Source organism: Ranitomeya variabilis, chromosome 4, assembly GCF_051348905.1.
Source record: "Ranitomeya variabilis isolate aRanVar5 chromosome 4, aRanVar5.hap1, whole genome shotgun sequence".
Taxonomy (NCBI): Eukaryota; Metazoa; Chordata; class Amphibia; order Anura; family Dendrobatidae; genus Ranitomeya; species Ranitomeya variabilis.
The window spans coordinates 9,381,812-9,404,039 of NC_135235.1; positions in this window are offsets into that span (position 1 = coordinate 9,381,812).

Below are 22,228 nucleotides of genomic sequence, written 5' to 3' on the forward strand. Positions count from 1 at the left end.
GCCGCCCGTCTCCTCCATCCTCAGTATCTGGTGACCCCCCCGTCACCTTCATCATCAGTATCTGGTGACCGCCCGTCACCTCCATCATCAGTATCTGGTGACCGCCCGTCCCCTCCATCATCAATATCTGGTGACCGCCCATCACCTCCAACATCACTCTCTGGTGACCGTCCGTTGCCTCCATCACTGCTTCTCGTCACTTGTACATGTAGGGATTTTGTAGGAGTATAGTGGGGTCTGTGACTCTGCATCTATCAGGCTGGAGATAACAATGATCAACTTCAAGTGGAGAAACTCAGTGATGAACGGAAATAGAAAGAGTCGTGTAAGAGGCTGCAGTCTGGACGTGAAAGACAAACTCTGCCACAAAGGGGAAGATGTGGAAAAAAGTTTCTTGTCACAGGTCTGTAGGAGGGTGGTGCTGTTATGGACAGTAAGGAACACGCTGTTACTTTAAGAGACTGCACCCCATTGTCTGGTGTGATGGAATGTTCTGCTTCTCCCCTGCAATAGACTGTGTGAATGAACTGGACTGTGCAGATGGCAGGTGGAGCCTGAACAGCGTGTGTGAGCTGAGGCTGCTGCAGAGAGAACCTTGTGCTGTTTTCTGCAAGAGAGGACCCACAGCCTGTAACGGAATGGACTTGTGAGATTTGACAGACTTTCCCGAGTGCAGCAAGAGTGGCTGTCCTGTGTTAGTTTGAGGAGCCACGAAGATACCGAGAAAGGGATTTACAGTTTCCAGGAGCACCTCCAGGACCCCGAAGCAAGGAGAAGACCACGTTTCATGGAGCTGGCAGAAAGCCATGCGCACCACCGTACTAGACTGTAGGGGGCCCCCGGGACTGGATCTGAGTCCCCAACATCACCGTGAGTTTGTTCCTGTTTTGTGCACGTCAGGGCCTAGTGTAGGCTTCAATAGTCAGAACACGGCAGCTGTGAGGCCTGCTTAGTAAAGGCCAGGGAGATTATATGTAGAGTAGCATCATTCTTTGTTTATTGTTTGCATTTACTTGTGTGACATTATTGATTCTGTAACAGATTGGAGAACCGTGCTATTTTATGGCCAAGCTAAAGAATATACCTCTTGTAAATTATCTTTTGCCATTACATACCCCTGTTTGCATCTTCCCCGTCCACTTCATTCCTTGCCTTCCAATAAATCTACCCTTTGTTGTTTGCACCTCATCTTGTGTACAGTAGTCTTCCTGCACCGTGGTGGTCCCCCGGCCATCGCTTCAAGTGGCGCTGCGAGCAGGGTACTGTCACCAAGATGGAGGCAGCAGACAGCAATGGCGGGAATGCTAATGTTAATGGAGATGCTGTGGGCATTGGTGGAACCCCTGCAAGGACACTCCCTATGGGCACCATATTTAGTGTGATACCAAAGTTTGACGGCAATAATATGTAACTTTCCAACTAGGTGTCCCGGCTGCAAAGCACCCTGAAGATTTATAACATCAGCCCAGACCTTGAAGTGGACATTGCGTTAACTGCCCTAGAGGGAGAAGCCCGTAGAAATGTCTGCCTACAACCAGAACTCACCCGTAGTACCCTGAAGGAGCTAGTGAAGTTCCTGCAAGAGATCTACGGCGAGACTGCTAGCGCCGGACACCTTCGCGCCAAATTTTTCTCTAGGCTGCAGCGGGAAGAAGAAGGAATTTCTCAGTAAGCAACAGCACTGCAAGAAGTGTTAGCAGAGGTGCAGAGAAAGGAGGCGGATGGATTTGGCAGCATGGGCTCTAAAGACCGGATACTCCTGGAGCAATTCATTCTGGGACTGCACAGCACATCCTTGAGGCAAGCACTGTCAGAACGGTCCGGGCAGATCCGGCTCTTACGCTTCGTCAAATCCTGGGGGAAACAGTTGCCCGAAGTAAAGAAGAAAGCTATGCGTCTGGGGTGATGCGTGTCCAGGGTGCCAATACCAGAGGGGACCCAAACCATCAGGAGGTGCTGGTCCAGGTGGTGCAACACTTGCAGCAGTCCCTTGTCAATGTGCAAGAGAAACTGACCCAGATGGAGCGAAGAGTGGGGGAACTACAACAGTCTGACGCGCCGTACTCATGCAACTATTTTTCAACCCGACCGATACGGGATCAGTGGGAGCAAGCCCCCTCCCATCTGGCATTGGAGGCACGAGGACAGGCTCGAGGTGCCCCCTGGCGAGGAGGAGGCATCCACTGCTGGGAATGTGGAGGACGGGGGCACCTTGCCAGAGACAGTCGGAACTATACTCAAGGCCAGTGGAAGCCGCCGTTAAACTACCAACCCCCGCAGTAGTGCGACACTTTGCGGGGGAGGCGAGGATAGAGGCCGCTCCATATCATAACGAACACTTGATTGCTGGGTGTCCCATTCTACGTGCTGAATTCGAGGGAGTTCTAGTGGATTGCCTGATAGATACCTGGTCACAAGTGACAACGATGTCAGAAACAGATTTCAGGCAGCATTTCCAGGGCCCGGCCAAACCAGAAAAAGAGACATTGATCCGGTTGTTTGCTGCCAACCAACAACCGATCCCGGTCACAGGGGTCGTATGGATGAATATTCGAATCTCTGGGCAAGAAGTGGGGAGAAAAGGGATCCTGCTAGTCCCTTAGCCTATCAAAGAAGATGTGCCTGTAGTACTGGGAATGAATATCCTACATGAACTCGATCAGATTATGTTTACCAAACGGGGACCTGGATATTGGAAGAAGGCTACTACACATAAGCCTACTCAAGAAGCCCTACAACGACTGATCCGCGTCTGTGGGACGCAGAAGAGTGTGCCATCTTATCAAATGGTAGGGGTCATCAGGGCTCCTGGTAAAGACCCTGTAATCCTGCCTCCCAAGCGAGAAACTATAGTATACCTTCCAGTGAGGACTCACCGCAACCTTGATGGGTTGGAAGTGATTGTTCAGCCTTTGGTAGGCGGAGGAGTAGACCAAGAAGTCATGATAGCTCATACGATAGCTGTGGTCCAGCGAGGACACATCCCCATAAGAGCTTTGAATGTGGGCCCCGGGGAGGTCACCTTGCCACGAGTGAAGTGGTGAGTCAGAAGGAGATGTCTTTATATCCGAAAGAAGGTGCGGGGTGGACCCTAGCAGCTGCAGATGGCCGAACAGACGCCATCCCCGGAGTGGAGTGGACAGGTCATCCTTGATCAAATGGAAGTGGATGTGAAGGCTCAGGGCCCTGAGTGTGTGCAAGCAATAGAAACTATGCTGCGGGAAAATCAGGCAAAATTTGCCCGTCACGCCGAGGATTTCGGCTGTACTGAAGCCATCACGCATGAGATACCGACCAGGGAAGCTCGTCCAATTCAAGAACGATACTGGCAGATCCCACCCAAGATGTATCAAGAGGTGAAAACATTACTGAGGCAGATGCTGGATTCAGGAGTGGTGCAGAGTAGTCAGAGTCCTTGGGCAGCCCCGGTGGTGCTCGTCAAGAAAAAGGATGGGACCATCTGGTTCTGTGTAGATTACAGGAAACTCAATGCCTGCACTGTTCGAGACTCGTATCCGTTGCCTCGCATCGAGGAATCCTTGACAGCGTTGGGGAAAGCTAAGTACTTCTCCACCCTGGACCTAGCAAGCGGATACTGGCATGTACGTAGCCGTGGCAGAGAAAGATAAAGAGAAATCCTTCATCCTCCCTATGGGGCTGTTCGAGTTTAACCGGATGCCCTTCGGGCTCTCCAATGCTCCGGGCACGTTTCAACGGCTGATGGAAAAGTGTTTGGGAGATTTTAATTTTGAGGCTACCCTGATCTATCTGGATGACATCATTGTGTTTTCGGCCTCATTTGAAGAACACCTTGCCCCGCTTGGAAAGGGTACTCGGAAGACTGCGGGCTCATAACCTAAAGGTGAAGCCAAAGAAGTGCCACCTCTTCAAGAGAGAGATCGAATACCTGGGCCACATAGTGTCTCAAGAACGATACCTCACCAGAAAAAGTGGCTGCTATCCAGAAGTGGCCAGTCCCTCGAACAGTGACAGAACTCCAGGGCTTTCTGGGGCTCGCCGGGTACTACCACAGGTTTGTTAAAGACTTTGCAAAGGTGGCGGGTCCTCTCAATGAGCTGCTGAGGGGGACCGCTGGAGTGCCGAAGACCCAGTACATCCCTTGGGCCCAGAGACAATGCGAGGCCTTCCAGGCTATAAAGAATGCCCTTACCTCAGCCCCGATTTTGGCCTATGCAGATTTCAATCAACCATTCCTGTTGTACACCGATGGTAGCCTTCATGGACTCGGTGCAGTACTTTCTCAGATACAGGATGGACATGAGCGAGTCATCAGTAGAGTTGAGCGACTTTTACTTTTTTCGGATCGAGTCAGGTTTCGCGAAACCCGACTTTGTCAAAAGTCAGGTTGGGTGAAATCGGCCGATTATTGCGTAAAGTTGGGGGCCGACTGAAACACGAAACCCAATGCAAGTCAATGGGGAATCAAAGTTGGCAGTGAGTGGAGGACAGGAAAACACCTACAGTGCCCATTTTAATGCCAAAAATATCAATTCTTATTACTGAAGCTTGTCAATCTTAATTTACTTTATAATAATAGTTAGGCATTGAAAACTGGGGGTCATTTGGCTAAAGTTGTGGGGGGGTAGGGCTGGCTCAAGTTTTTCGTGGGCCCAGGAAACGTGGAATACGTCACGGCAGTGGAGCCGGGAGAGGTAAGTATTTCAACTTTGCAAGTGCTGTGATCCTGAGCAAGCAGTTGGGGCCCACTAGTTGGCACTGGCACAGGGCCCCTCAAAGTACAGCGGTGTGTTTGACAGCGGGTGGTGCCTCCCACCAGCAGAGACACTTTTGCGTACTCTGAGGGGCCCTGTGCCAGTGACGTCGCCAACGAGTATGCCCCCCCACCTGATGAAGGAACCTGCACTTTCCTCTGCACCTTCCTCTTTGTCCCTGTGTAAGGTGGTATAACATGCGGGAAGGGGAACCTTACTTTCAGCAGGGTCAGATTCTGGCTGTGTAGAGTGCAAGGGGAATGTAGTGGTCTGGATCAATGTACCAGCAGACTCATCTAGCAGTGGCTGGGCAATGGGCAGGATGAGGAGGAAACACAGAGATAGAGGCCCAAATAAGTAATAAATACTTCAAAGAAAGAGGAAGATATCGCCTAGTATTTATGGCATGCTTCAAGAAACAGCACACATCAAATTTGAGAAAATGGAAGCATTTAGCCATGGGATATATAAGAAAATTTCCTTTATTTAAATATACATTTATTTTATTTTAAACAACATGTGTAATTCTCAACAAATAGATAAAAAATGGGGGTAAAACTGCACAGAGAAACGCCACCAAATGCTACACAGGTAAGTAAATGACAAATGAAAATAAATATAAAGGGATGTGTGTTCCTTGAAAGTGAGTAATAAATAAATATATAAGTATTTTTCATCAATTATTGCACATATTCCCTACTTGCTTTATAGTGTTGTTGCATCAGTATGCCAAGATTTTAAGCCTTCATCCATATAACCATAAAGGTTTTTAGCAAAGTGAAAAGCAGAGTAAGGGCCCTAGTGCCCAAAGGAAGGTCTAACAATAGCCTTATTTTACTGAGACATGAGTAGGTGAATATGTGAAAACAAATACCTGTGCGCAGTGGTGGTGATCCGACCCGGACGCGCGTTTCGCCTGTGGCTTCGTCTGCGGGGAAAGTGTATGGTACTTTGGAATATGTGGTTGCTTAAATAACGCCGGAGAAGTTGTGGGCGGCAGCTGAGTGGTGGCGCTTCCGCCGGCTACACCGCACGGCGTCACCACTGATTGGTGTCATGTGATCCCGGGCCGCTCCTCCTCCCGACGCGTCAAGGAGGGGGGCGTGCCCGGGACCAGCCGAGACGCGTCTCCACGGCAACCCCGAAGCAGAGAGTCGGCGCAAGCGCACGCTGCGCACTGGTAAGTTTATCCCTTATTGATGACCTAAAAGATCAGTATCGAGCTGAAGAAAGACTGGATTGTACCTATTAATATGTTTACTTGTTGGGTAAGAATATCTTTATCAGTTCTTATAATGCAGTGGTGCGATGTGCAACAAGTGATGAAGAATACCAGAAATTGTACATTAGATTAAATAAATAAATAAAGGGGAATTCAGGGTTAGTGGATGTTTGTGCATTACCAGCATAATATTAACCCCTTCCCGACCTTTGACGCATACGCTGCGTCATGAAAGTCTGTGCCTTCCCGACCTATGACGCAGCGTATGCGTCATGGAGGGATCGCATCCCTGCAGATCGGGTGAAGGGGTTAACTCCCATTTTACCCGATCTGCAGAGACAGGGGGAGTGGTGCTTCAGCCCAGGGGGGGTGTCTTCACCCCCCCGTGGCTACGATCGCTCTGATTGGCTGTTGAAAGTGAAACTGCCAATCAGAGCGATTTGTAATATTTCACCTAAAAAACTGGTGAAATATTACAATCCAGCCATGGCCGATGCTGCAATAACATCGGCCATGGCTGGAAAACCTAATATGTCCCCCCCCACACCCACCGATCGCCCCCCCAGTGCTCCGTTATGGGGTCCGGTCCCCTCCGTCCGCATGCCGGCTCCCCCGTCCTCCTGCCCGCTCCCTCCTTTTTGAATAAACCCCCCCTGTGGTCCGATCACCCCCCCTGTGCTCCAATCCACCCCCCCACCACCCCTTCATACTTACCGATCCTCCCGGTGTCCGTACGTCTCCTCGCTGGGCGCCGCCATCTTGGAAAATGGCGGGCGCATGCACAGTGCGCCCGCCGAATCTGCCAGCCGGCAGATTCCTTACAAGTACATTTTGATCACTGTGGTAGGTTCTATCACAGCGATCAAAATAAAAAAAATAATAAATACCGCCCCCCCTTTATCACCCCCATAGGGACAATAATAAAATAAAGAAAATATATATATATATTTTTTTTTTCGTTTTCCACTAGGGTTAGGGTTAGAACTAGGGTTAGGGTTATTGGTAGGGTTAGAGTTACGGGTAGGGGTAAAGTTAGGGTTATGGCATGTGCGGATTTAGCTGCGGATCCGCAGCGGATTGGCCGCGGATCCGCAGCGGATTGGCCGCGGATCCGCAGCGGATTTGGCTGCGGATCCGCAGCGGATTGGCCACTGCGAATTCGTTGCAGTTTTCCATCAGGTTTACAGTACCATGTACACCTATGGAAAACCAAATCCGCTGTGCCCATGGTGCGGAAAATTCCGTGCAGAAACGCTGCGTTGTATTTTCTGCAGCATGTCAATTTTTTGTGCGGATTCCGCAGCGTTTTACACCTGTTCCTCAATAGGAATCCGCAGGTGAAATCCGCACAAAAAAACACTGGAAATCTGCTGTAAATCTGCAGGTAAAACGCAGTGCCTTTTAGCTGCAGATTTTTAAAAAATTGTGCGGAAAAATCTCACACGAATCCGCAACGTGGGCACATAGCCTTAGGGTTAGGGTTGGAATTAGAGTTAGGGTACCGTCACACAGTGGCACTTTGATCGCTACGACGGTACGATCCGTGACGTTCCAGCGATATCCATATGATATTGCTGTGTCTGACACGCAGCAGCGATCAGGGACCCCACTGAGAATCGTACGTCGTAGCAGATCGTTTGGAACTTTCTTTCGTCGCTGGATCTCCTGCTGTCATCGCTGGATCGTTGTGACAGCGATCCAGCGATGCGTTCGCTTGTAACCAGGGTAAACATCGGGTTACTAAGCGCAGGGCAGCGCTTAGTAACCCGATGTTTACCGTGGTTACCAGCGTAAAAGTAAAAAAAAAAAAAACGTACATACTCACATTTCGGTGTCCTTCAGGTCCCTTGCCGTCTGCTTCCCGCTCTGACTGTCTGCCGGCCGGAAAGTGAGAGCACAGCACAGCAGTGACATCACCGCTGCGCTCTGCTCTCACTGTACGGCGGCACTCAGTCAGAGCGGGAAGCAGACGGCAAGGGACCTGAAGGACACCGAAATGTGAGTATGTACGGTTTTTTTTTTTTACTTTTACGCTGGTAACCACGGTAAACATCGGGTTACTAAGCGCGACCCTGCGCTTAGTAACCCGATGTTTACCCTGGTTACCCGGGACCTTGGCATCGTTGGTCGCTGGAGAGCGGTCTGTGTGACAGCTCCCCAGCGACCACACAACGACTTTCCAACGATCACGGCCAGGTCGTATCGCTGGTCGTGATCGTTGGTAAATCGTTATGTGAGACGGTACCCTTGGGGTATGTTTCCACGGTAAGTAAACGCTGCTTGTTTGACGCTGCAGCGTCAAACAAGCAGCGTCCAGATGTTCCAGCATAGTGGAGGGGATTTAATGAAATCCCATCTCCACTATGCGTGGAAACCCGCACGCGGCGGCCCTGCGACTCCGGACATGCTGCGCGTCTTTTCAGATCGCAGCATGTCCGTACACCTTGCGGGGACGCAGCGTCCCCGCAAGGCATATCACAGGGCCCTACGGCGAGGGGTGCGATGATCCCGGATGTGTACTGTACACATCCGGCACCATCGCGTCCCAGAAAGGGGGCGGGGCTTAGCGCCGAGCGGCTTCGCCGCTGCGGCGATACCGCCGCCCCTCCGGACCGTGGAGCCATACCCTTAGGGTTGGAATTAGGGCTAGGGTTGGAAATAGGGTTAAGATTAGGCTTGTGGTTAGGGTTAAGGATAGGGTTAGGGTTGTGTTGGGGTTACAGTTGTGGGTAGGGTTGGGATTAGGGTTAGGATTAGGGTTAGGGTTGGATTTAGGGTTACGGGTGTGTTGGGGTTAGGGTTGTGGTTAGGGGTGTGTTGGGGTTAGGGTTGTGATTAGGGTTATGGCTACAGTTGGGATTAGGGTTAGGGGTGTGTTGGGGTTAGTGTTGAAGTTAGAATTGAGGGGTTTCCACTGTTTAGGCACATCAGGGGTCTCCAAACGCAACATGGCGCCACCATTGATTCCAGCCAATCTTGCGTTCAAAAAGTCAAATGGTGCGCCCTCCCTTCCAAGCCCCGACGTGCGCCCAAACAGTGGTTTACCCCCACATATGGGATACCAGCGTACTCAGGACAAACTGGGCAACAACTATTGGGGTCCAATTTCTCCTGTTACCCTTGCAAAAATAAAAAATTACTTGCTAGAACATAATTTTTGAGGAAAGAACAATTATTTTTTATTTTCATGGCTCTACGTTATAAACTTATGTGAAGCACTTGGGGGTTGAAAGTGCTCACCACACATCTAGATAAGATCCTTTTGGGGTCTAGTTTCCAAAATGGGGTCACTTATGGGGTGTTTCTACTGTTTAGGCACATCAGGGGCTCTGCAAATGCAACGTGACGCCCGCAGACCATTCCATCAAAGTCTGCATTTCAAATGTCACTACTTCCCTTCCAAGCCCTGACGTGCGCCCAAACAGTGGTTTACCCCCACATATGGGGTACCAGCATACTCACAACAAACTGGGCAACAAATATTAGGGTCCAATTTCTCCTGCTACCCTTGTGAAAAAAAAATTGCTTGCTAAAACATCTTTTTTGAGGACAGAAAAATGATTTTTAATTTTCACGGCTCTGCGTTGTAAACTTCTGTGAAGCACTTGGGGGTTGAACGTGCTCACTACACATCTAGATAAGTTCTTTGGGGGGTCTAGTTTCCAATATGGGGTCACTTAAGGGGGGTTTCTACTGTTTAGGCACATCAGGGGCTCTGCAAATGCAACGTGATGCCCGCAGACCATTCCATCAAAGTCTGCATTTCAAATGTCACTACTTCCCTTCCGAGCCCTGACGTGCGCCCAAACAGTGGTTTACCCCCACATATGATGTATCAGCATACTCACAGCAAACTGGGCAACAAATATTGCGGTCCAATTTCTCCTGTTACCCTTGTGAAAATAAACAATTGCTTGCTAAAACATCTTTTTTGAGGAAAGAAAAATGATTTTTTATTTTCACGGCTCTGCGTTGTAAACTTCTGTGAAGCACTTGGGGGTTGAACGTGCTCACCACACATCTAGATAAGTTCCTTGGGGGGTCTAGTTTCCAAAATGGGGTCACTTGTGGGGGGTTTCTACTGTTTAGGCACATCAGTGGCTCTGCAAACGTAACATGATTCCCGCAAACCATTCCATCAAAGTCTGCATTCCAAATCGTCACTACTTCCCTTCCGAGCCCCGGCATGTGCCCAAACAGTGGTTTACCCCCACATATGGGGTATCAGCGTACTCAGGAGAAACTGCACAACAACTTTTGGGGTCCAATTTCTCCTGTTACCCTTGGGAAAATAAAAAATTGTGGGTTAAAAAATCATTTTTGAGGAAAGAAAAATAATTTTTTATTTTCATGGCTCTGCGTTATAAACTTCTGTGAAGCACTTGGGGGTTCAAAGTGCTCACCACACATCTAGATTAGTTCCTTGGGAGGTCTAGTTTCCAAAATGGGATCAATTGTAGGGGAGCTCCAATGTTTAGGCACACAGGGGCTCTCCAAATGCGACATGGTGTCCACTAACGATTGGAGCTAATTTTCCATTCAAAAAGTCAAATGGCGCGCCTTCCCTTCCGAGCCTTGCCGTGCACCCAAACAGTGGTTTACCCCCACATATGAGGTATCGGCGTACTCAGGAGAAATTGCCCAACAAATTTTAGGATCCATTTTATCCTGTTGCCCATGTGAAAATGAAAAAATTGAGGCTAAACAAAATTTTGTGTGAAAAAAAAGTACTTTTTCATTTTTACGGCTCAATTTGTGAAGCACCTGAGGGTTTAAAGTGCTCACTATGCATCTAGATAAGTTCCTTGGGGGGTCTAGTTTCCAAAATGGGGTCACTTGTGGGGGATCTCCAATGTTTAGGCACACAGGGCCTCTCCAAACCTGACATGGTGTCCGCTAACTATGGAGATAATTTTTCATTCAAAAAGTCAAATGGCGCTCCTTCCCTTCCGAGCCTTACCATGTGCCCAAACAGTAGTTTACCCCCACATGTGAGGTATTGGCGTACTCAGGAGAAATTGCCCAACCAATTTTAGGATCCATTTTATCCTGTTGCCCATGTGAAAATGAAAAAATTAAGGCTAAAAGAAATTTTGTGTGAAAAAAAAGTACTTTTTCATTTTTACGGATTAATTTGTGAAGCACCTGGGGGTTTAAAGTGCTCACTATGCTTCTAGATAAGTTCCTTGGGGGGTCTAGTTTCCAAAATGGGGTCACTTGTGGGGGAGCTCCAATGTTTAGGCACACGGGGGCTCTCCAAACGCGACATGGTGTCCGCTAAAGATTGGAGCCAATTTTTCATTCAAAAAGTCAAATGGCGCTCCTTCCCTTCCGAGCCCTGCCGTGCGCCCAAACAGTGGTTTACCCCCACATATGAGGTATCAGCGTACTCAGGACAAATTGGACAACAACATTCGTCATCCAGTTTCTCCTTTTACCCTTGGGAAAATAAAAAAATTGTTGCGAAAAAATCATTTTTGTGACTAAAAAGTTAAATGTTAATTTTTCCCCTCCATGTTGCTTCTGCTGCTGTGAAACACCTGAAGGGTTAATAAACTTCTTGAATGTGGTTTTGAGCACCTTGAGGGGTGCAGTTTTTATAATGGTGTCACTTTTGGGTATTTTCAGCCATATAGAACCCTCAAACTGACTTCAAATGTGAGGTGGTCCCTAAAAAAAATGGTTTTGTAAATTTTGTTGTAAAAATGAGAAATCACTGGTCAAATTTTAACCCTTATAACTTCCTAGCAAAAAAAAAATTTGTTTCCAAAATTGTGCTGATGTAAAGTAGACATGTGGGAAATGTTATTTATTAACTATTTTGTGTCACATAACTCTCTGGTTTAACAGAATAAAAATTCAAAATGTGAAAATTGCAAAATTTTCAAATTTTTTGCCAAATTTCCGTTTTTTTCACAAATAAACTCAGAAATTATCGACCTAAATTTACCACTAACATGAAGCCCAATATGTCATGAAAAAACAATCTCAGAACCACAAGGATCCGTTGAAGCGTTCCTGAGTTATTACCTCATAAAGGGACACTGGTCAGAATTGCAAAAAATGGCAAGGTCATTAAGGCCAAAATAGGCTGGGTCATGAAGGGGTTAATACAATAAGAAAAATGTGCATAAACCATGTGGAACCTATAATAATGGAGTGAAAAAATGAGAATCATTATTTAAATAATAAATTTACAATGCATGTGACCTAAAGAAACAATTTATATGTGTAACATTATCAATTTTAAATTACTCTATGTAGTTAATGAAATGAAAGATAAGAGACATTATTCAAAACTAAAAATAATAATGCATGTCCAAAATACATAGTATAGAAAGTACAGTGCGGTACATATAATAGATCAAATAAAGTGCAGAAATCAAGAGCTGAGAACAATAAATACGCAATATATATGACAGTATTGATAATATAATAATAATAATAATAATATAGTATATATACTAAAAATAGTATATAACATTATCAAATTTAATTATGCCGTCTAATTAAAAGTTAATGAAGATATTGTTCAAGACTAAAATTAATAATTTAATATCCAGTATATCTTACATCAAAGGTATATATCACCCTATCTAATTTAAATATTATATATGAAAATTACACTGTCATAATGGTTTATAAATGGTAATTGAGAATTAGCTGGTTTAAACATATATAAGTTACATGAAATGGTTACAAAGAAGCTTTCCATATAATTCAGCCGTGAAAGGTCAGATCTTTTAGGTCATCAATAAGGGATAAACTTACCAGTGCGCAGCGTGCGCTTGCGCCGACTCTGTGCTTCGGGGTTGCCGTGAAGAAGCGTCTCGGCTGGTCCCGGGCACGCCCCCCTCCTTGACGCGTCGGGAGGAGGAGCGGCCCGGGATCACATGACGCCAATCAGTGGTGACGCCGTGCGGTGTAGCCGGCGGAAGCGCCACCACTCAGCTGCCGCCCACAACTTCTCCGGCGTTATTTAAGCAACCACATATTCCAAAGTACCATACACTTTCCCCGCAGACGAAGCCACAGGCGAAACGCGCGTCCGGGTCGGGTCACCACCACTGCGCACAGGTATTTGTTTTCACATATTCACCTACTCATGTCTCAGTAAAATAAGGCTATTGTTAGACCTTCCTTTGGGCACTAGGGCCCTTACTCTGCTTTTCACTTTGCTAAAAACCTTTATGGTTATATGGATGAAGGCTTAAAATCTTGGCATACTGATGCAACAACACTATAAAGCAAGTAGGGAATATGTGCAATAATTGATGAAAAATACTTATATATTTATTTATTACTCACTTTCAAGGAACACACATCCCTTTATATTTATTTTCATTTGTCATTTACTTACCTGTGTAGCATTTGGTGGCGTTTCTCTGTGCAGTTTTACCCCCATTTTTTATCTATTTGTTGAGAATTACACATGTTGTTTAAAATAAAATAAATATATATTTAAATAAAGGAAATTTTCTTATATATCCCATGGCTAAATGCTTCCATTTTCTCAAATTTGATGTGCCCAAATAAGTAAGTTGTAATAATTATAGGGGATAACTCAGGAGACTCTTTGCGTGGAACAAGACAACTACAGGACACAGTTTTATAAGTGGTAAAGTCTATATTATCACACGGTGATTCAAACAGGTGCAGAGAGAAACTCAAGTCCACAACACTTGGTGCAAATAATAAACGCAGCTTAGCAGTCTTTAGGAAACTTCAGAGGAAAATGCAATCACGCAGAAAGTCTATGAAGCACAGTTATTCTTGAGGATACTTGACACGAATAAATCCTTGTCTTAGTCCAGGCACAGATAGATATGCTTATTAGACAGTTCAAATCATATCTTAGCTCAACCAGGGAGGCCTGGTTAATAGTCTCAGGTTATTGTAAAGAAGAAACAGCTTACATGTCCAGCAAATGCAGATGGAAGTAAACACGAGCAGCAGATGAAGGAGGATTACTGGAACTGGTGTATGCAGCAGGAACTCAGAGCAGAGTAGCAGGATCACCACACAGGTTCACAGGAGCAGGTGTATAGCCAGGGAGTCACCAGAGGTCAGGAGCTGGATGCAAGGCAGAATACTCTAGCACAGACTGAAGGCTGGGGTGGAGTTTTATAGCAGGAAGACACAGTGCACATGAGACCAAAGATGCCATCTTGAAAAAGGGCAGTAATGCACAAGAGGTAAAAAATGTACAGAGTCCTGACATTACTCCTTAGAAGCGGCCTCAGGACGATCCTGGACCTGGTTTCTCAGGGAATCTCTGATGAAAACGAGAAATCTTCTGTTGGGTATTGATGTTTTCCACAGGTTCCCAAGAGTCTTCCTCAGGGGGATATCCCTGCCATCTTATCAGATATTGGAGCCGATTCCTGCGAATCCTGGAATCAATAATTTCCTCCACCACGAATTGTTCTTGCCCATCAATCACCACAGGCTGCGGAGGTGGCACAACACATCCCTGGAAGGTATTAGGAGATACAGGCTTTAGTAAAGATACATGAAAAACTGGGTGTACCTTCATAGTCCTAGGCAGCTTCAGCCGGCAGGCCACAGAGCTCACAATACCGTTGATCTTGAAAGGGCCAGTGAATTTCTGTCCAAGTTTTTGTGAAGGAACGTTTAACTTCAGATTCTTAGTTGCTAACCACACGGAATCTCCTACCTTGAACATGGGTGCAGGTTTATGGAATCTATCAGCCGATCTCTTATAACGTTCTTGAGCCGTGGTCAGGGATTCCTTCAGAACCTCCAGATTTTGCCTCATCGCAGTCAGCCTTTCCTCAACTGCTGGAACCGGAGAATTAATTGGAGACCTAGGTAAAATACACGGATGATAACCCAGATTGGCAAAGAAAGGTGTAAATTTAGTGGAGGCGCTCTGAGAATTATTATATGAAAATTCAGCTAACGGCAACAACTCCAACCAATCATCCTGGAGATGGCTGACATAGCATCTTAGATATTGTTCCAGCGTCTGGTTGGTACGCTCAGTCTGACCATTTGTCTGGGGATGGTAAGCAGAAGAGAGACAGACATTAATATTGAGTGCAGAGCAAAACCCCTTCCAGAATCTTGAAGTGAACTGTACGCCACGGTCAGAGATAATCTCATCCGGAACCCTGTGCAACTGAAAGACATTCTTTATAACCAAGTTCACTGTATCTTTAGCTGAGGGGAGGCCGGTGCACGGAACAAAATGACCAGCTTTAGTCAGGTGATCAACTACCACCATGATTATATTCATGCCCCCCGATGTAGGCAGCTCCACAATAAAGTCCATTGATATAGACCCCCAAGGGCGGGACGGAACAGGTAATGGTTGTAGAAGACCCGTAGGTGCCACATGAGGAGTCTTGTAACGGGCACATACCTCGCAAGAGAGAACATAGTCCTTGGTATCCTTCAGGCAAGTTGGCTACCAGAAGAATCGGCTCAGGAACTCTTGTGTCTTCTGTATCCCCCTGTGACCAGCCAACTTGGAGTCATGTACCAACTTGAGGATCTGCAGACGGACGACCTCCGGGACGTAGATACGTCGATCTCTGAACCACATGCCACCCTTAAAGACAAAATTAATATCCACAGGTGGGTTGGCCAGAAATACATCACCTTCATAGGCCTTCCTGCACTCCTTCCACAAGTCCTGATCATGGATAACTCCGATGAAATTGGCATCAGATAGAATGGTCTTGGATGGGGCTCCAGTTACGGAATCCGCAGCATGGATTCGGGATAAAGCCTTCCCATTACGAGAACCTGGACGGTACGAGATAACAAAGTTAAATTGATTTAAAAATAAGTTCCAACGAGCCTGAGGAGAAGAAAGACATCTAGCGGATCTAAGGAACTCTAGATTGCGATGGTCAGTTAGCACTATGATCTGTTGTGCAGCTCCTTGCAGATGATGCCTCCATTCTTTGAAAGCCGCAATAATAGCCAGCAATTCCTTGTCTCCCACATCGTAATTCTTCTCTGCTGAGGTTAGTCTATGGGAAATTAAAGCACAAGGATGTAGCAGACCCTTCTCTCCAGTTCTTTGGGAGAGAATAGCCCCCAAAGCATTATCAGAAGCGTCCACCTCCACAATGAAAGGAAGTGTTGGATCTGGGTGTATCAACAGTGGTGCTGATGTGAAACAGATCTTAAGCCGATCAAAAGCTTCTTGAGCCTGTGATGACCACTTACAGGGCTTTTCCTTCTTTGTCAAGGAAGTAATGGGATGGACAATATCAGAACATTTTCGAATGAAGTGTCTGTTGAAATTTGCAAAACCAATAAAACGTTGGACCTCCTTAACGTTCTTGGGTACCGGCCAGTCAAGGATAGCCTGAATCTTGCCAGATTCCATGTTCAGCCCCTGGGGAGAGGTGATATAACCTAAGAACTGTATCTCAGAATGATGGAACTCGCATTTCTCCAGCTTAATATACAGATGGTTCTCTTTCAGACGTCTTAAAACAGTTTTGACATGTTCTTTATGCTCCTGTAGAGAGTCAGAAAAGATTAGTATATCGTCCAAATAGATCACTACAAACTGGTCCAACAAATCTCTGAAAATGTCATTAGCAAGGTGTTGAAACGTTGCAGGGGCGTTACAAAGCCCGAAGGGCATCACAAGAGATTCAAAGTGTCCATACCGGCCTCTGAATGCTGTCTTCCACTCATCCCCTGGACGAATACGCACCAAATTATAAGCCCCACGAAGATCCAGTTTAGAGAACACCTTAGCATGGCGGACTCTTTCCATTAATTCAGGAATCAGAGGCAAAGGGTAATGGTTTTGTACGGTTACCTTATTGAGTTCCCGATAGTCAACACAGGGTCTCAGGGTCCCATCCTTTTTTACAAAAAATATAGGTGCCCCTGCTGGTGAGGAAGAAGGACGTATGAAGCCTTTGGCCAGATTTTCATCAGTATACTCTTTTAAGGCTTGAAGCTCAGGTGCCACCAAAGGGTATACGTTACCAAAAGGAATGGCTGCCCCGGGAAGCAGCTCAATGGGATAGTCATAATGCCTGTGTGGAGGAAGCTGATCTGCATTCTTCTTGTCACAGATGTCAGAGAACTCTTTATACGCTGGAGGTAAAGAAAATACCTGTACATGTGGTTCCGTAGCCGTGGACTCCGGGACAGCTTCTGTTAACGCTGAGTTGCTCCTTGTTGGGAAGATAATCTCCTTGGTCTCCCAGTTGATAACTGGGTTCTGAGAACGCAACCAAGGAATGCCTAGAATCACAGGAAAATGAGAAGAAATTAGCAAGAAAGAAAGTTGCTCCTGATGCTTAGGCTCCAACAAAATTTCAAGGGGTACGGTCTCCTGATCCACAGGTCCAGAGATTAAGGGTGACCCATCCACTGTTTCCATGGTAATTGGAGAGGTTCTTTGCTGAATTTTAATACCATGTTCCTTGGCAAATGCGATATCCATGAAATTGCCACCTGCACCAGAGTCAATCATAGCTGCACTGGAAATCCACTGTCCTGAACACAGGATCTTAATAGGGAGAGAACAGTGAGAGTTCTTCTCCTTCAGCTCCTTGGGGGGTGAAGTCATAGAAAGTGAATTGAATACAGCGTTTAAAGGCAGGCTACATTCAGAGATGTCAGATTAATCATCACAGTTGTCATACTCCCCTATTGCTGCTAGCACCTTGTTAGGCCATCTAGGACACTTAGGACAATTGATCAAGAAGTGTTCAGACTGGCCGCAGTAGAAACATAGACTTTCACGAAGGCGATGGTCCCGGCGCTCATTGATCTCGCGCCTCTGAACGGAATCAATTTGCATGGGCACCTCCTCCACCTCCCGAGAGGTTTTACCTGCAGGCTCTTTGGAAGGAAGGGAAAAGTTAGAAACACGGTTATATGCAGCAAATTTCTCCTGCCTACGCTCAGTAAGGCGAATGTCTATGCGCACACAATGCTGTATAAATGTCTCTAGTTCTTGTGGTGCCTCAGAGCGAGCTAGTTCATATTTTACAATACTAGACAGACCCCTTTTAAAAATAGGCAATTGTGCATAACTGTCCCAATTGGTATCTACCGCCAATCTCCTGAATTCAGTGGCATACTCAATAACAGAACGTTTAGCCTGGCGTAAAGACAACAAAGCAGATTCAGCGGTTGCACGGCGATTAGGGTCATCAAACATTAATGCCATAGCGGCCAAGAAATCATCCAAGTTATTTAACCATGGGTCACGAGACTCAACCATCGGATTCGCCCAGGCGAGCACTCGTGAGGTCAGTAGCATTATTACACACAATACTTTGGATCTATCAGTAGGAAAACAGTCAGCATACACATCAAAATATAGCATACATTGATTCACAAAGCCACAAAATTTGTCACGATCACCATTAAATCTGAATGGGGGCAACTTAGGTGGGCCAGCTGGTGGCGGTTGCCCAGAGACTAAAGTCACTTGTGCAGCTATTTGCGTGCTTATGTCCTGAAAAGCGCATCCATACTGGGACTCTATGCCAGCAAGTTTGTTTTCCTGGGCTGCCATGCGATTGCTCAAGTCCTGCAAAGTTTGTCCAAACACTTGTTGATTGTGTTCAAAGCTTCCAAACTTCTTTTGCAGACCTTCCACATCTTTCTGCAGTGATCTAATTATGGAAAACACCTGCTCTAGTCTGCTCTCTGCAGTCATTGTTCCAGCAGTCTCCTTTTTTTTTTAAGGCTAGAGTATCCTGTAATAATTATAGGGGATAACTCAGGAGACTCTTTGCGTGCAACAAGATAACTACAGGACACAGTTTTATAAGTGGTAAAGTCTATATTATCACACGGTGATTCAATCAGGTACAGAGAGAAACTCAAGTCCACAACACTTGGTGCAAATAATAAACGCAGCTTAGCAGTCTATAGGAAACTTCAGACGAAAATGCAATCAAGCAGAAAGTCTATGAAGCACAGTTATTCTTGAGGATACTTGACACGAATAAATCCTTGTCTTAGTCCAGGCACAGATAGATATGCTTATTAGGCAGTTCAAATCATATGTTAGCTCAACCAGGGAGGCCTGGTTAATAGTCTCAGGTTATTGCAAAGCAGAAACAGCTTACATGTCCAGCAAATGCAGATGGAAGTAAACATGAACAGCAGATGAAGGAGGATTACTGGAAACTTGTGTATGCAGCAGGAACTCAGAGCAGAGTAGCAGGATCACCACACAGGTTCACAGGAGCAGGTATATAGCCAGGGAGTAATCAGAGGTCAGGAGCTGGATGCAAGGCAGAATACTCTAGCACAGACTGAAGGCTGGGGTGGAGTTTTATAGCAGGAAGACACAGTGCACATGAGACCAAAGACGCCATCTTGGAAAAGGGCAGTAATGCACAAAAGGTAAAAAATGTTCAGAGTCCTAACATAAGTAGGCTAAATGCAGTTCAAAATTGGTAACAGGACTAAACAGGCGGCATTGCTTTGTTCAGCGGAGGAAAACTGTTATGAGCGGCAGACACAGTTAGTAGGCCAAAATAATAAAGTGGGCTAAATGTCTGCCAAAAAATTGTTCATAAATAAACAGGTGGCATAGCTAGGTACAGGGGTGGGCTCATCTGCTGAGTAGCAGACAGTGGTAGTAGGCGCAAAGTATTAACTGGTCTAAATGGAGGCCAGGACCCCTGTATATTTTAACTATCATCTATCATTTCAACAAATTTGTATTGGCAGTGCCATTGAAGGATTTAACAGCACAGACTACACAGTGGTGGAGCAGGGAGAGGTAAGTTTTGCCAGTGGTAGAGCACTGTTCGACCAGGGGGGGAACACTCTCTCGTGGGCGGCGGTACTGGCACAGGGCCCCTCATATTACGACGGTATGTCTGACCTTGGTTGTGCACCACCACTGTCAGAGACACTTCATTGTACTATGAGGGACCCTGTGCCAATGCCGTCGCCCAAGAGTGGGCACACCCACCTGTCCAGGCAAACGGCACTCTCATGGGTGCTTGTGCCAAGTGGTGACCACGGCCCCGTGGGGGGAGTCAGCCCATTTAGGGAGGTATAAAAATGGCCTATGGTGGACATTCAGCAGCTGCAAATGGAGGAATTGGAGAAGTCAGTAAGAGGAGGCCAAAAGCAAGACATTTTCCAGGCAAGCTACGTGTCAGCAGGGGAAGGTGGGGCCAAATAATTTGAAATCCATGATTGGTTCATTTTAATGAAGGTGAGATCATCCACATTTTGGGTAGCCAGACGAGTCCTTTTTTCGGTCAGTATTGAACCAGCAGCACTGAAGACTCTTTCTGATAGCACACTAGCAGCTGGGCAAGCGAGCTCCTGTAATGCATATTCTGCCAATTCAAGCCAAGTGTCTATTTTAGATGCCCAGTAATCAAATGGGAATGACCTGTGAGGGAGAACATCGATAAGGGAGGAAAAGTAGTTTGTAACCATACTGGACAAATGTTGTCTCCTGTCGCTTTGAATCGATGCTGCAGTACCTGTCGTGTCTGCGGTCATTGCGAAATCACTCCACAACCTGGTCAGAAAACCCCTCTGTCCAACGCCACTTCTGATTTGTGCACCTCTAACACCTCTGCCATGTTGCCCCCTACAGCTCGTGTGAGAACCATCACCCCCGCTGTGTGCTGGGAAGGCCTGAACCAAACGGTCTACAAGAGTTGCTTGTTTGGTAGCCAATATTTGCTCAAGGTTCTCATGTGACAGAGGTCTTGTAGCTTCGACCACTGCACACCAGACAACTCCATGTCTGCCATCCAACTGCCTGCCCGTCCATGTGTATCCTCCCACAAATAAATTACAGCATGCCTCTGTTCGCACAGCCTCTGAACCATGTGCAGTGTGGAGTTCCACCTTGTTGCAACGTCGATTATTAGGCGATGCTGAGGAAGATTCAGCGATCGCTGATGGTTCTGCTAACGGCTGGAGTGTACGGGCGACCGGCGGATGTGCGAGAAAAGTCTTCGCACCTTGAAGAGCAGGGCTGGTAACCCCGGATAATTTTTCAGGAAGCACTGCACCACCAGGTTCAAGGTGTGAGCCAGGCAAGGTATGTGTTTCAGTTCTGAAAGGGCTATGGCAGCCATAAAATTCCTTCTGTTATCACTGACTACCTTGCCTGCCTCAAGATGTACCGTGCCCAGCCATGACTGAGTTTCTTGCTGCAAGTACTCGGCCAGTACTTCCGCGGTGTGTCTGTTGTCGCCCAAACACTTCATTTGTAACACTGCCTGCTGACGCTTACCACTAGCTGTTCGATAATGGGACACCTCGTGTGCAACACTGGCAGCTGCGGATGGAGTGGTCATGCGATTGCGCTCTGTGGACGAGCTTTCGCTTCTGGAGGAGGAGGAGGAGGAGGAGGACGGGTGGCGAACGCCTACAGCCAACTGTTTCCTAGACTGTGGGCTAAGCAGAACTATCCAACTATGGCTGTCCCCAGTGGACCCTGCATCCACCACATTAACCCAGTGCGCCGTGATGGACACGTAACGTCCCTGGCCATGCCTACTGGTCCAGGCATCTGTTGTGAGGTGCACCTTTCTACTGACTGATTGCCTGAGTGCATGGACAATGCGGTCTTTGACATGCTGGTGGAGGGCTGAGATGGCTTTTCTCGCAAAGAAGTGCCGACTGGGTAGGTCACAGCGTGGTACTGCGTAGGCCATCAGGGCTTTGAAAGCTTCGCTTTCAACCAACCGGTAGGGCATCATCTCTAACGAGATTAGTCTAGCAATGTGGGCGTTCAAACCCTGTGTATGCGGATGAGAGGATGAGTACTTTCTTTTCCTAAGGAGAGCCTCTTGTAGGGTGAGCTGGACTGGAGAGCTGCATATGGTGGAACTAGCGGTGGTGGTGATGGTGGACATGGCGGATCGCGAGAGGGTTGGTGATGGTATTCTTGATGTTGGCCTACATACAGTGTTTCCTACCAATAACCTTGTGATTCTCTGACTGCTTTGGCCTTGCGACGATACCTCCACATTTGCTGCTGGTGGTGTCCTAACCGGTGGGCTTACAGTGAGGGAAGCAATGTAGCGTTGCTGACTACCTTCATTCTGAGCAGGTGCACCAACGTTACGGGACGTTTGGTAGTTAGTCCAGGCTTGCAAGTGCATGCTGGTTAAATGTCTACGCATGCACGTTGTATTTAAATTTTGAAGATTCTTCCCTCTGCTAAAGGTCTTTGAGCATTTCTTACAGATAACTTTTGACTGATCATTTGGATCTTGGTTAAAAAATTGCCACACTGCACTCTTCCTACTATCGAATATTTTTTCAGGCA